This window comes from Sorghum bicolor, chromosome 2 (genome assembly GCF_000003195.3).
Source record: "Sorghum bicolor cultivar BTx623 chromosome 2, Sorghum_bicolor_NCBIv3, whole genome shotgun sequence".
Taxonomy (NCBI): domain Eukaryota; kingdom Viridiplantae; phylum Streptophyta; class Magnoliopsida; order Poales; family Poaceae; genus Sorghum; species Sorghum bicolor.
The window spans coordinates 11,718,235-11,733,195 of NC_012871.2; positions in this window are offsets into that span (position 1 = coordinate 11,718,235).

Genomic DNA, 14,961 nt, shown 5'->3' on the forward strand with positions numbered 1-14,961 from the left:
TAGCTAAAACACAATCACATCATTCTTAAGATTTAGCTATCAATCCTAAACCTTTAAAATTCCACATCAATGATTTAGACTTCCAATTAGCCAAGATGCTCATAAATGCATATCAGATCTTCTTAGAAGAGTATCTTGGGAAAAGCATCATCAACTTCCTTTCCTTCCTCAAAAGGCATTGGGAAGAATTGAAGGATGGCATGCCAAGTAATGCCATAGAAGGAGAGCCAAGCCACTTAGAAATAAATTCTATCTTCTCCCCTTCTATGCCCATATTAATGTCTTTGAACCCATCTCTAAACCCATCCTTGACCCTAATAAATCTTTTTATGCTCCTTCTACTAAACTTCATAATGACCCTAGGAATCCATCAAGACATCCTAAGAATAGGAGTCATGAAAATTATAGGAATACCCAAGAAGAGCAACAACAATAGTAGGAATGCATATAACATATTAAAAATACATATGCTATTGTCAAAGAATGGATGGAAGAAGATGAAGTTTTAGCACTAGCATCTAAACTTGGTCTAAATTCAAATATTGAGCTTAAATCAATTTCTTTGATAAACAAAACTCACCCAAGTTTAGAAAAGCTTTAGAAGAGACCAACCTTAGGGACATCAATTCATGGGAAATTCTAGAAAATAAAATATCTAATAAATGTCATAGGCATGAAATAATAGAGACAAACTTATTGCCTATAGACAACCATGAAGAGACATCCTTGGAGTTTGAAAAGGGAGATCATATTATGTGAAGTATTTCATTAAACACCCTATCAGACCCATGCTCATATGAGAATTCTTCTAGATCAATTAGTCTATAATATTATCACACATGAGATCCTCAACCCCCTTATTCTACCTATTAATAAAATCATTAAGAGGGTGGTTGTAGACACATACGTTAACCATAAATATTGTAGATCCGTTGTGGTGAATAATACACTTAAAGTGATGTTGGAAGGGAAACCACTTCGCCAAACCACATCTTGAAGGTTTCCCAAGGACAAGCTTAGTGTCCTAAAATAAGCACTGTTTAGACCATGACATGAGTATTCTTCTACTGTGCTACCCTTGTTAATTGAGCATAGAATTATAATTATAAAATATTCCTTCGGGTATTATTGCCACTAACCCTCCAGGATTAGAGCAATAAGGTCAAAGGAGTAACAAATGCAAGGTATGTGCAACTAATAATTATGCAACATTGAACTACTTTCATCCAATCTTGACTTTTGCAAAAGTCAAGCAATATGCTTTCATAGATACATCTCTTGCAATGTTGCTTTACTATCTTGGTTGTCCCTACTTTTAAGATATGCTCAATTTGCTAAACAATAATAATACTCTTTCACCACTATTTGAATAAATCTCTATAGTGCTTTTATGTTACCTTTGTTTGCTATAGTATATGTTTAGGTTTGGAGTAGTTTCATACATCTCTTAAATAAAGCATGGTGCCTAGTTTAGGAGTGGTGATCTTACATTCAAAGGCTTTTTTAAGCATGGTTCTTAGGTTAAAATGCCCTCCTAAGTCAAATTAGACGAGGTGTCTAGGTTGATTTTTGAGCCGATAGTATTTTAGAATACTTTGTTAGACTAAACCCTGCAGGAAAACTTCCAAATTCAAATTGGGAAAGTCCTAAGATGAACTCACACTGGAGATGAAGAGATACAATAATTTTGCACAAGGAAGATACAACTCACTCGTAGCCAAGAAGAATAAAGCGTGCCACAAAACGTATTCCACAATCAAAGCACTCTCACTTCTATGGTCAAGAAGCTGAGACATGAGGAGGAAAGGTCAAACTTCTCTAGATGATCCAACCAAGTTCTTCCACATCTCATGCTTCCATCGCCCCACATGCTGGTTTGCAACCTCTAAATTCACTATTACTTTATTTCTATAAGTTTGAGCTCATTCATAATGCCTATATTTCAGATTTAAAACATACGATGGGAAAATAAATTCAAAGCCTTAGAAAGAAGTAATTGTAAATAATAAATGCGCTATGCTAAGTATGCTCAAGCAAATTCCTTTTTGTAGCATAGAAAGTGACCCTTAGCTATGTTACAACAATGCCCTTGTCATTACTTGTATATTCCTTCAGGTATGTGTTGTCTACTAATCTGTTGCAGGCATGATAATAACTAGAGTGAAAAGAGTCAACAGATTAAAGAAGCAAAAGACGACAAAAGAATGAGTACAACAGAGGAGAGATGTCTATGAACAACTCAAGATGCAAGAGGAAGGACCACTAGTCATTTACCCTTCATCAGTTAGTGCCATAACGCTCTAATAATGAAGGTAAAGGTAATATTCTAAGGTAAGTGGCCACTCTCTTCTCTTGATCTTGGTGTGCACATAAAACACAAACATGTTAGAGTTACAAATTAAATTGATCAACCTGGTTAACTCAACATGATTTATCTTTTAAGGTTGTTTATGACACCATTCTCTTAATCTCAGTCTTAACCAAACAAGTTAGAACATTATATTCAATCTTGGGAAGATGATAGTCATACTTATTTGAAAATATATATAGAAATAGACAATCCTTCCATTGGTTAAGCAATTTCATTATTTTCTGACATGTGAACTTAAATGCAACATTAAATGCTTAATCTTTTGATCTTACTACTCATAAATAAATAAATAAATCATGTAACACAACTTTATCTTGTTTACTGTGCCTAAGGATAGAGAAAAATAAATAAAGAAATAGATTTGGTTCTGTTGATGTTTTTCCACCAGCAGAGCCCATGCACTTGATCTCTACCTTAGTTTTGCAAACAGAACAACACATCAAGCAAAGTTTATTAATTCTACAAGTGAAAGTTCCGTGAAGATGCACACTGAGCAAGATGCTGCCAGCTGCTATTAAAGCTCTACTTCAACTTTCTAACCAAATCAAAGAACAAAAGTTACATTACCATCATTAGAGGTGTGCAACCATCAAGACCTCCATCTCTCAAGATGGAGAGATACACAAGAGTGGAAGAAGAAGACCTATCGATAAAACTTTAAATTTTACATTATTGCCATAAGGTAATATGGTAGTTATCTAATTAATTAGTATTCCTATATGCATTAATAATTTCACTTTAATATTTTCATCTCCATAAATATTAAAAAATAAAATAAAATAAATCTTTATTGCTTCATTTACTGCATCATAGAATATTAAAAGCTCTATAGGAATAAACTTATAGTAACCCTATAGGAATATTTACTGTGGTGACATAAAGAATAATAATAATAGTTTCTGTATTTATTTTCTTGCATTATGAAAAACCTAAGCCCCATAAGAATAAATATTTTCTGTGGAGGCATAAAAATACAACTATCTATATATATCATGCACACATATTTAATTTCTACATAACTAAACTAGAAAGAGAGAATCCTGCTAGAACTTGTCAATTTAAAATCAACTTATAAGAATAATCAATTACTTATTGGCTGATCTACCCTATTATTAAATTCGAGCCTCGAGTTTTGGTTTTCTTTTTGGAGTGTAATTATGCAGAAACAACATTATGACGAGAGAGTCTATTAGTGGCACCCACCTGGGGAGCGCTACCAGCTAGCTCACTCTGAAGACCATCACACCAACTATTGCAAACATCTAGCTTGGGGGAGGAGCATCCCCTAGTTATCAGGTAGCTATACCTAAGCGATTATCGAGTCTATTTTATATTGTCATAAAATATCAAAAATATGTGAGCACATGAAGGTTCACAATAATATCATAAGAAAATATAAAAGTACCAAAATATATGGGCATATGAAGGTCCATGTCTTTAGAGTCTTTTGAGTCCATTAGAAATGAATAAAAACCAAACAAAATACTTATCTATATATTAAGGTGTGATCATAGAGTGTGTCTATAGTCAGTCTAGTTTAGAGTCAAATAAAAATTAGAGAATATTAAAGTTCTGTCTTGGAGATGATGAATAGTTAATTCCTTTCAAGTGCCTAGTTTTCAACCATAAATTTTCCCAAGATTTAGACATGACCACTTTAAGAATTTACTCTGAATCTAAAATTTCTGGAGGCATATGTTTAAGCTAAGTCTAGGTGATTGCTATTATGCATGAAGGTCTAAGCTGCTATTTATCTTATTCCTAGCATTACTAAGTTCTGGAGATTTATTTTCAAAAACCCAAAATCCTATATCATGAGCTCTTGTATGATAAATTTTAAATTTGAGCCATATATGATACATTTGGAGTTAGGAAAACCTTTGCACATTCGTGCTGCTTGCTTTACATTGAGTTTAGTCAACCTTTGGAGTATACCTTATGAGAGTCTTGTCATGCTTTTAAAATCAAGATCACTCACGCACTCCACCTACATATGCATTGCTCCTACTCTGGGAGTAAGCGCAATTATTTTCCATTTTCATCTAGATCCACCTTAAAAATGTTTTTTCTCCTACACTAAGAGTAAACACCCAAAAATATACCCTATAGGACAGCCCACATTTAATTGCTCTAAGTTCGATCACTATCTCTCTGATTATTTAATTCAAAGGATGCATGTGGCTATGCAAAAGTATTAAAAAAGAAAGAAAGAAAGAAAAAATAAAAAAAAGAGGAAGTAAAAGATGGACAAGTGCCCAAGCAATTAAAACAACGGGTACATTGATGCCCGCCTCCCACAGTAATGAAAAAAAGAGAATAAAGATAGCCCATGGTTTCCCGCGACATGTTCTAAGTTTTAAAGGAGGAAGTAATTTTCAAAGAGCAAAAGTAGAAATGGGATTAGCCACTAAATACTATATATGCACCTATCCACCATATTCCATACCTACGCACTAAATACTATATATGCACCTATCCACCACTACTACAGAATGAGGCATTGGTCGATGCCCAAAATGGCCAAAAACCTCGGCCTTTTTGCGGCCCGGGGTTAAAGACCCCTTTAGCACCGGTTTGTAACACGAACCGGTGCTAAAGGGTCCTGCCCAATGGCTACTGACAGGTGCTGTCAGGGCAGGAACCCTTTAGCACCGGTTGGCAACACGAACCGGTGCTAAAGGCTCCTCTTTAGCACCGGCCAGCGCGACGGGCCGAGGCAAACCCTTTAGCACCGGTTTTTGCCCTAAACCGGTGCTAAAGGTCCGCTTTATAGGCCGGCTCCCTCCTCCCCTCTGCCCATTTGAAACCGATAGCACCATTGTTGTTCTTGGAGCTTCTTCTTGCTTGTTCTTCATTTGTTCTTCATCTCCAACGCCCATCGTTGATCTTCTTCGACTCCGTCATCATCTCTTCGTGCTTGGAGGTGACTAACTTCAGCCTTTCTTGTCTTTTTCATGTTGTTTTTGGCTTGTGATGTTCCCATAATTTTTTAGGTCAAATCCACTTTGTTATTTTGAATCATTCACATGAATTAGTATCCATATATATATATATATATCATATTTCATGGTTGACCTAGTATTAATGTAATTTGCAAGAATGAATTATAGTATCTTTTTATGATCTTAGAAAGTAGGATAGTTCAAATTAATTGGTTTGTTAATATCACTTGATTTATTTTTATTACTACATAATGTCCATTGTATCATACATGTTTACTAGTAAATGTGGAATTTATAATTGTTTAAAAATTGAGTATGGATAGTAGATGGCAACCGTGACCGGGTCTTCGGTCTCTCAACGGGTTCAAAAGCGATACCGTTCGGAACTCCCTCTCATTACTTGTGGCAAGTGTGGGCAGAAGATTTTGATGGAGTACAAAGTGTCGAAAGAGGGAGTAAACAAGGGTCGTATATTCTACAAGTGTCCGGATCGTAATGTGAGTTATTTCCAGACATTTGCTTATATATGTGCATATTTTTTTAAATGATATTAATTAAACTTTTGATTCTCTCTTTTAATTTCAGTGGGACGGTACCGGCGGATATACAGGTTGGTACTTGGAGAAAGAATACATTGAACACATTAAAAAATCTTTTGCACAGGTGGTTGAGGCTGAAGGTGGTGAGGCATTGAGCCGACGAAAGGAGTTCAATGATGTTGATCAAGCGAATGATCTATCTATTATAGTTGGGATCGGACGCGAACTAATTTTGTTGCTTAAGTGCATTTTAGTTTTGGTTTTTTTAGTGCTAGTTGCGATTGTATTTGTTGTAGCCAAGTTTTCCTGAATTAATCAACTATGTATCTTAGACATGTTGTGCAATAAGATGAGAAACTATATGTGTGCATGGTTTTCATAATATATATGTTATATTTAATGCAGATGGTAACACGTAATTGGATGTATAATGCCGATCGGCGCTCCGAAGAGTTTATTAATGGTGTGCACTATTTCTTAAGTGTGGCCAAGACAAATAAGAGGGACGGTTTCATGTGCTGTCCATGTGCCGTGTGCAAGAATTTGACGGAATATTCTAACTCAAGAACTCTTCATTCACACTTATTAAAGTCTGGTTTCGTACCAAACTATATTTGTTGGACCAAACATAGAGAAAGTGGGATTATAATGGATGAAGGTGAAGAAGAAGAAGAAGAAGAATTGGACCATGCCAATATTATTGCTCAGTACAGTGGCTTCAATGATGTTGCAATGGGGGGAGATAATGAAGAAGAGGTAGCGGCAGAAGATGATCGGGGCGATGATGCTTTTGGTGATGCCATCCGTGATGCACAAAGAGAATGTGAAAGTGATAAAAAGAAAGCCAAGTTCGAGCGCATGCATGGCTATATATGAAATGTAGATTTTGATGAGTGGAACAATATTGGTATTCATGACTTTTCCATTCGAGACCATCTAGGGTTCCGAAACCGCTGCGTGGCTATGAATTCTCTGAAAATTCAAAATTCAAAATTCAGTGGTGCAAACTTTTCCAAATGAAAAGTTGACCATTAGATAAAATGTACAACTTGATAAGTGTAACAAACTTTGTATTCATGACTTTTCCATTTGGGACCATCTAGGGTTCGATCAAAGGGTGTTTTTGTAAAAACCAATGCTTTGACTTTGGTCAAACTTGATCAAATGGCCCATTTGATGACTTCAAATGAAACAATTTTGAATATAAAGTTGTTAGAGATCATTAAGATCTACATTTTGTATATTGTCCATTTTTCCATTTGGATATGTTTGAGCACATCCTAAGCACATTTCTTTAAAATCCAAGACGAGTTTTGGTCAAACTTGGTCAAATGACAAACTAAATTACTTAAAATGAAAACCTTTCGAATACCAAGTTGTTAGATATCATGAAGATCTAAACTTTTTATATACACAACTTTTCCATTTGAGAAAGTTTAAGTTAACAATACCCACCAAATCTTGAATCTCACACAAACTATATGAAACTATATGTGTCAATTGTGGATTTTCAACTACACCTTCCCAAAACTTTCTCAAATGCAAAAATGGTCTATATATGAAATGTAGATTTTGATGAGTGGAATAATATTGGTAATCATGACTTTTCCATTCGAGACCATCTAGGGTTCTGAAACCGCTGCGTGGCTATGAATTCTCTGAAAATTCAAAATTCAGTGGTTCAAACTTTTCCAAATGAAAAGTTGACCATTAGATAAAATGTAGAAATTGATAAGTGTAACAAAATTTGTATTCATGACTTTTCCATTTGGGACCATCTATGGTTCGGTCAAAGGGTGTTTTTGTAAAAACCAATGCTTTGACTTTGGTCAAACTTGATCAAATGGCCCATTTGATGACTTCAAATGAAACAATTTTGAATATAAATTTGTTAGAGATCATTAAGATCTACATTTTATATATTGTCCATTTTTCCATTTGGATATGTTTGAGCCAATCCTAAGCACATTTCTTTAAAATCCAAGACGAGTTTTGGTCAAACTTGGTCAAATGACAAACTAAATTACTTAAAATGAAAAACTTTTGAATACCAAGTTGTTAGATATCATCAAGATCTAAACTTTTTATATACACAACTTTTCCATTTGAGAAAGTTTAAGTTAACAATACCCACCAAATCTTGAATCTCACACAAACTATATGAAACTATATGTGTCAATTGTGGATTTTCAACTACACCTTCCCAAAACTTTCTCAAATGAAAAAATGGTCTATATATGAAATGTAGATTTTGATGAGTGGAATAATATTGGTATTCATGACTTTTCCATTCGAGACCATCTAGGGTTCCGAAACCGCTGCGTGGCTATGAATTCTCTGAAAATTCAAAATTCAGTGGTTCAAACTTTTCCAAATGAAAAGTTGACCATTAGACAAAATGTAGAACTTGATGAGTGTAACAAACATTGTATTCATGACTTTTCCATTTGGGACCATCTAGGGTTCGGTCAAAAGGGTGTGTTCATCAAGATATATATTGTTATATGATAAATAGATTTTTTATTTGATGAAAACTATACCCTACTAGCATTCCGAGTAATAAATAACAAAAATAAAAAGTTTAACGTCAATATGATGTGAAAATAGATTTCCAGTTGATTGGATATATTTTTTGTAAATTTATTGGAATAATATATTTTTGCATTAACAAAATACTAAACATTTCTTACAAAATTATTGCAAATTATAAATATACAGCAAGATATTTAAGGTTAAAAATTTTCATGTGTACATTAAAAAATTTACAATATATGTCACTGTTTAAAAATATTATGCAAAATATTTAATTTACTATACAATTTATAATATAAACTGTATATATAAACACTTTAAAAACCCTAAACTAAAAAACAAGGCCTTTAGAACCGGCCTATAGTGGGAACCTGTGCTAAAGGGCCCTGAAAATTTCAGGAGCCCGCCCTAGCGCGCGCAGCACCCTTTAGCACAGGTCCGTGGCTGGAACCGGTGCTAAAGGGTCCCTTTAGCACCGGCTGGTAACACGGGCCGGTGCTAAAGGGTCACCCTTTAACACCGGCTCGTGTTACCAGCTGGTGTTAAAGACCCTTTAGCACCGGTTCCAGCCACGGACCGGTGCTAAAGGGTCCGCCCCTATATAAGCGCCCTGGATCTGAACAGTTCCTTCGTCTTCGTCGAGCAGAGCCCTTCGTCTTCGCCGCCGCCATTCGTCTGTGCCCGCGCGCCGTCCGTCAAGCACCGCCGCGCCACCGTCTCCAGCGCCGCCGTCGACTACCGCTGCCGCGCGGCCGTCCACCACCGCTGCCGCAGTCATCTACACCTCCAGCGCGCCGTCCACCACCGATCCGGCCCCACGTATAGACTCTGATTCGATCCAACACCGACATGTATATATATATATATATATATGGCTGCTGTGTTTATATATATATATAGTAGAGAAAATATGATTTTATATAACTATATGAAACCATGTATACATATCTGCTATATATATATATATATAATAAATGAATGCTACATGAATTATATGAATTATTGTAGTATTACTTTTTAGTATATTATTCTAGTATTATTTTTGCAGTATATTATTTTAGTATGCATATAGTCTGTAACATATATTATTCTAGTGTTTTTTAGTATATTATTTTTTATATTATTGTTTGTACTATTATAGTATTATTTTTTAGCATTATTTTTTAATATATTATTCTAGTATATTATTTGGCTTAAAAGACTTTTTAGTATATTATTCTAGTATATTATGAATTATAGTGTTTTGTATATATTATTCTAGTATATTTGAATTGTAGTATATTATTCTAGTATATATTATTCTAGTATATATATATTATTCTAGTATTACTTTTTAGTATATTATTCTAGTCTATTACTTGGCTTAATATATTCTAGTAGTGTTTACCCACCAAATTTTTAGTATATTATTCTGGTCTATTACTTTTTAGTATATTATTCTAGTCTATTACTTGGCTTAATATATTCTAGTAGTGTTTACCCACTAAATTTTTAGTATATTATTCTGGTCTATTACTTTTTAGTATATTATTCTAGTCTATTACTTGGAAAATATTATTCTAGTATTATTTTTAGAGCACTCCAACACTTCCATTTGTAGTAGTACTAGTAGTAGCATATAAGTCTCTAATATATATTGTTTAGCCACCAAATTTATTCTAGTAGGGTTTTGTATATATTATTGTTTGTACTATTATTCTAGTATTGTTTTTTAGTATATTATTCTAGTGTATTTCTTATCTTATATAGAATATATATATGTATGGTTGCAGACATAGAAATGGCTGACCGTCCTCATGATGATCCTGATTATATGGAAGATGTCATTCAAAATATGATCGACGACGGTAGTCAGTACTTTATTGATTACAACGAGATCATGCAAGGCAATCCGACTGAGCAACAAGAGGGCAATGCCCCTGAGCAACAAGAGGGCAATGCGCCTGAGCAACAACTTGTCGTGCAACAAGAAGAAAATACTGGCGAGGTATATGTAAATGTAAACATATATAATTAATGCATCTTTTACATTAGGTTTTAGACTTATTACTTGGTTATTAATTTAGTATTTTTGTTTCTATATCTACGTGTAGCCTTCTGGATCGACCTCTACGGGGAGAAGCGTACCTCCACGAGGGCCAAAGAAGCCGTTGGAGGGCCGCTATATGTAATCTCTGAGTTTGAGATAGCTACAGCCAGACCACTTGGTGAGCATGCAAATAAATATGTTAGTCACTGTGGATATCTTGTGAGAGATCAAATACTAATCAGTACTCGTGAATGGAGAGAGAAGCGAGGTGCTCCTGAGATCAGTTTTGTCTCTGATCGTGACAAGGAGTTAGTTTGGAAAGCCGTCACAGACGTTTTCACCTTCGACACCAACGATGAAGAGTTGAAGGTGCGAATTTATGACTGGACTATGAAGAAGATGGCAGTACTCTTCCAGAATTGGAAGAAGACTTTGTACAATAAATATGTCAAGAAAAACGAGACTCCAAATTTCAACCTCAAGCAATATGTAAAGCTGAGGGCCTTCTGGGATGACTTTGTGCAGTACAAAACATCAGAAAAGGGCGAGGAACGAGCCAATAGAAACAAAGAGAATGCCAGTAAAAAGACATACCACTATCATATGGGATCAGGTGGTTATAAGAGTGTTGTTCCCAAGTGGGACTGAATGGAACAGGAGATGCTTGCTATGGGGGTCACACCCGAGACAATAGCAAAGAATTGGAGCGAGCGCTCCAAGCATTTGTCGACGAAAGCTAGTCGGCAGTCTACCTTGGGGTATACCCACGGTAGTAGTTTATCGGTAGACGGTGCGCAAACTACGAACTCGATGGTGACGCAAGACTCGGACAAGCTTTTTATCCAGGTTCGGCCGCCGAGTTGGCGTAATACCTACGTCCTGCGTCTGGTTGTATTGATTTGTGTTGAGAGAATCGTATGTATCATCTGTCCTCTAGGGGACCCCTGCCCCTCCTTATATATCCTGAAGGGACAGAGTTACAAGCAAAGTATCCTATTTGGTACAATATCTTGTAGCCTTGCGGTGCACGCCGACCAGTCGTGCGCCGCACGTCTTCATTTTGTGGGCCGAGCCACCTCTGACGGTGCGGCCCATATAGGCCCACGAGGGTATAGGGGTTTATACCCCCACAGCTAGTCCCCGAGCACCATGTATTGTGATGTAACACGCCGTCTTGAGCTTCTTCGATTAGTGAGGCTTGACGTCTTCAATAAGCAGGAAAGTCGCCCAAACAGTTGCAACGGTATTTTGACCAACTCAAAAGACAGTTGATCAACATTGACATCGAAGAAGCAGGTTGTTCGAAGAATGCATGGTGCTCTTAATTAAAAAAGATTTCTTTCCTGGTGAAGTGTGCCCACTTTACTTTTCTGAAAAGTATAGACCTCAAAATAGCAAGCATATTCACCGCAAGGTGAAGTGTGCCCACTTAGTCCCCGAGCCTGGTAGTAGGTGACGTAGGCACGTGGTGCCAGGGTCAAAAGAAAATTCCCCAAAGTAGTTTTGAGACTGAGATGCATCGCTAGATGCATCGTACCGATGTAGTCCCCAAGCTTGCTGGAAGGCGAAGTATGAGCCTTGTAGCAAGGTCTAAAAAATTGAATTTACCAGTCCCCGAGCATATCATGCTCGTCTGCAATTGAATAGACTAATCGACCAGTCTCCGAGCATATAACGCTCGGTGGTCGGTACAGTCCCCGAATTCTCAAATTGGTGGGCTGGTCGACCAGTCCCCGAGCGTATAGTGCTCGGTGGTCGGTGCAGTCCCCAAGTTTCTAAATTGGTGAGCTGGTCGACCAGTCCCCGAGCGTATAGTGCTCGGTGGTCGGCACAGTCCCCGAGCACGACGTAGGGACCGGTGGACAAGTCCCCGAGCGTGGTTGGGAACGTAAACGTGCTCGGTGGTCGGCACAGTCTTCGAGCACAGCATAGAGAGTAGTCGACAAGTCCCCGAGCGTGGTTGGGAACGTAAACGTGCTCGGTGGTCGGAGCAGTCCCCGGGCACAGCGTAGGGAATAGTCGACGAGTCCCCGAGCGTAGCTTGTCGACTGGGCCAAACCCCTGAAAAATAAATATAAAGAATAGGTAGTACATGATGTATAAATAAACTTTAGATAAAAATCAGTACTGAGATAAGTTTTAGATTTTTTTTTATAAAATTAGGACAAGTAGTTAATTCATCCTAGAGCTTGTACCAGCTCTGGTCTAGCCAACAATCAGCATGAGGTGCGGAACCTAGACACGCGTGGGATTGCCAGCCTCGCCAGAGAGCTACTGCCGACCACCCGGAACGCAGAGGGCGGATCTCGTGCACGTGTAGGGAGGATTCGGAGACAGTACCGGCTCTAGAAAGCTCGTGTAGGAGAAAAAACTAGTGTGGCTAAACAAAAAGTTGTTTTTGAAGGATAATAAAAAATATTATGCCAAAAATAAATAAGATATTAGAAGTGTACTTATCTTTGGATGAAAGTCTGGCCGGTGACGACAAAATTGTTTGGCCCTCGAGCTTTTGGACTTGTTATCGTGACGGTGGTCGCGGTTGTCGTAGCGCCGTTCTTCGCAGCGATTATTATTGCGACTCGTGGTCAGAGCAAGTAGGCCAAACAACTTGGTTGATAGGCTGAGCAGGTAGGTGTCGTCGATCTGCCTCCCTTTGTAGCAGAGAAGCGGCGACGCGTTGTCGGCGTGGTCGGAGACGCTGCTGGTGTGGTCGAAACCGTAGCCAGCGTGGTTGAAGCCGCCGCCGACGTCGATGAAGAAGTGGTTGGCGCAGATCGGATCAACACCTCCTCCGTGGTCATGGCGGTGAAGTTGTTGAAGCTGACGGTGAACGTGAAGTCGCCCGCCATGGCCGCGAAGTCGGGGATGATGGCCATCTCGTTCGTCGGAGAAGTTGTACGCACACCCCCTACCTGGCGCGCCACTGTCGACGAAAGCTGGTCGGCAGTCTACCTTGGGGTATACCCACGGTAGTAGTTTATCGGTAGACGGTGCGCAAACTACGAACTCGATGGTGACGCAAGACTCGGACAAGCTTTTTATCCAGGTTCGGCCGCCGAGTTGGCGTAATACCTACGTCCTGCGTCTGGTTGTATTGATTTGTGTTGAGAGAATCGTATGTATCATCTGTCCTCTAGGGGACCCCTGCCCCTCCTTATATATCCTGAAGGGACAGAGTTACAAGCAAAGTATCCTATTTGGTACAATATCTTGTAGTCTTGCGGTGCACGCCGACCAGTCGTGCGCCGCACGTCTTCATTTTGTGGGCCGAGCCACCTCTGACGGTGCGGCCCATATAGGCCCACGAGGGTATAGGGGTTTATACCCCCACAGCATTGGTTCTACGGTCATGGGGGAAGCGTGGACCCAGACACCGGGGTGCTAGTTTGGGGCCAAGAAATCTCTAGAGCAGCAGAGAGACTAGTCCGTGCACGAGAGGCGGTTCAGTCTGGTGAGTTCAGGCCTAACAGGGAGAAGGATGAACTCACCTATGCGCTTGAAAATCCTGAGCACGGTGGGCGTACGAGAGGCTATGGGGCAGTTACGTGGCTGCAATCATTCCAAGCCGATCAAGATACCTACAGAAGCCGCCAGAGAAAGAAGGATGAGGAGGCAGAGTGGATCCGCAGCCTGGAAGCTTTTGTTCTGCAGTCACAAGAGCGCGAGAAAGCTCGTGAAGAATGGATGCAGGTAGAGATTCAAAGGCAAGTGCAAGCAGCACTTAGTCAAATGATGAAAGGGCAAGGTACATCACAGCCTGAGGTCAATGTTAGCCCCCCAGGCCGGTTGAAAAGCAGCTGCGCATCCACGGAAGTACCAACCATTCAGTAAAGCCATCGGAACTTAGGCAGAAGGTGGCGGACCATCAAAAGAAGCAACGCGAAGCTTAGAAAAAGCCAGCACTTTCGGACTATGAGCGGTCTCTGGTCAAGTCTTCACAGCCTAAGAAGAGAGTAGGAAAGGGGGTCCCACAGCTCGGAGAAGTATCAAAACCGGTGCCCCCTTTGATTGTGCCAAATCAATACGGCTCAAATGAAGACTTGATGACAAAGAAATCCTTAGCGTTGTCTGAGCTAGACTCGCTTGAGCATTACTTTGGACAGAGCGGTTTAAATATGGAAGAAATTGCTGCCATTCTTGGATGCCAAACATTTGAAAAAGCCAAGGTAGTTGATCAATGGAGGGCAAGATATGAACCGGGCAGGAGTCTATTCGACCCTAAGCGTTTACACGAGCTCGGCACACAAATGTTTGCAATAAACAAATGGTGCATTGAGGCGTCTAAAAGGGGAGAGAATTGGATTTCTGTTCGTATTAGACAACATCACTACTTCCGTGGAGATGACCTCATATACGTGCAGTTCGAAGAATTGCACCAATTATGTCACCTCGACGCTCTTGACAAATCTCTTGTCAGCTGCTTTTGTCTGTAAGTATTTTTTTCTTTTTATTATACTTCTAACTTCTTTAATTACATGCTATCTTTTAAATAGCGAGCTAAGGTCAAGGTGTTTAGCGTTTTATATACCGTAATTAGCGTACTTTAGA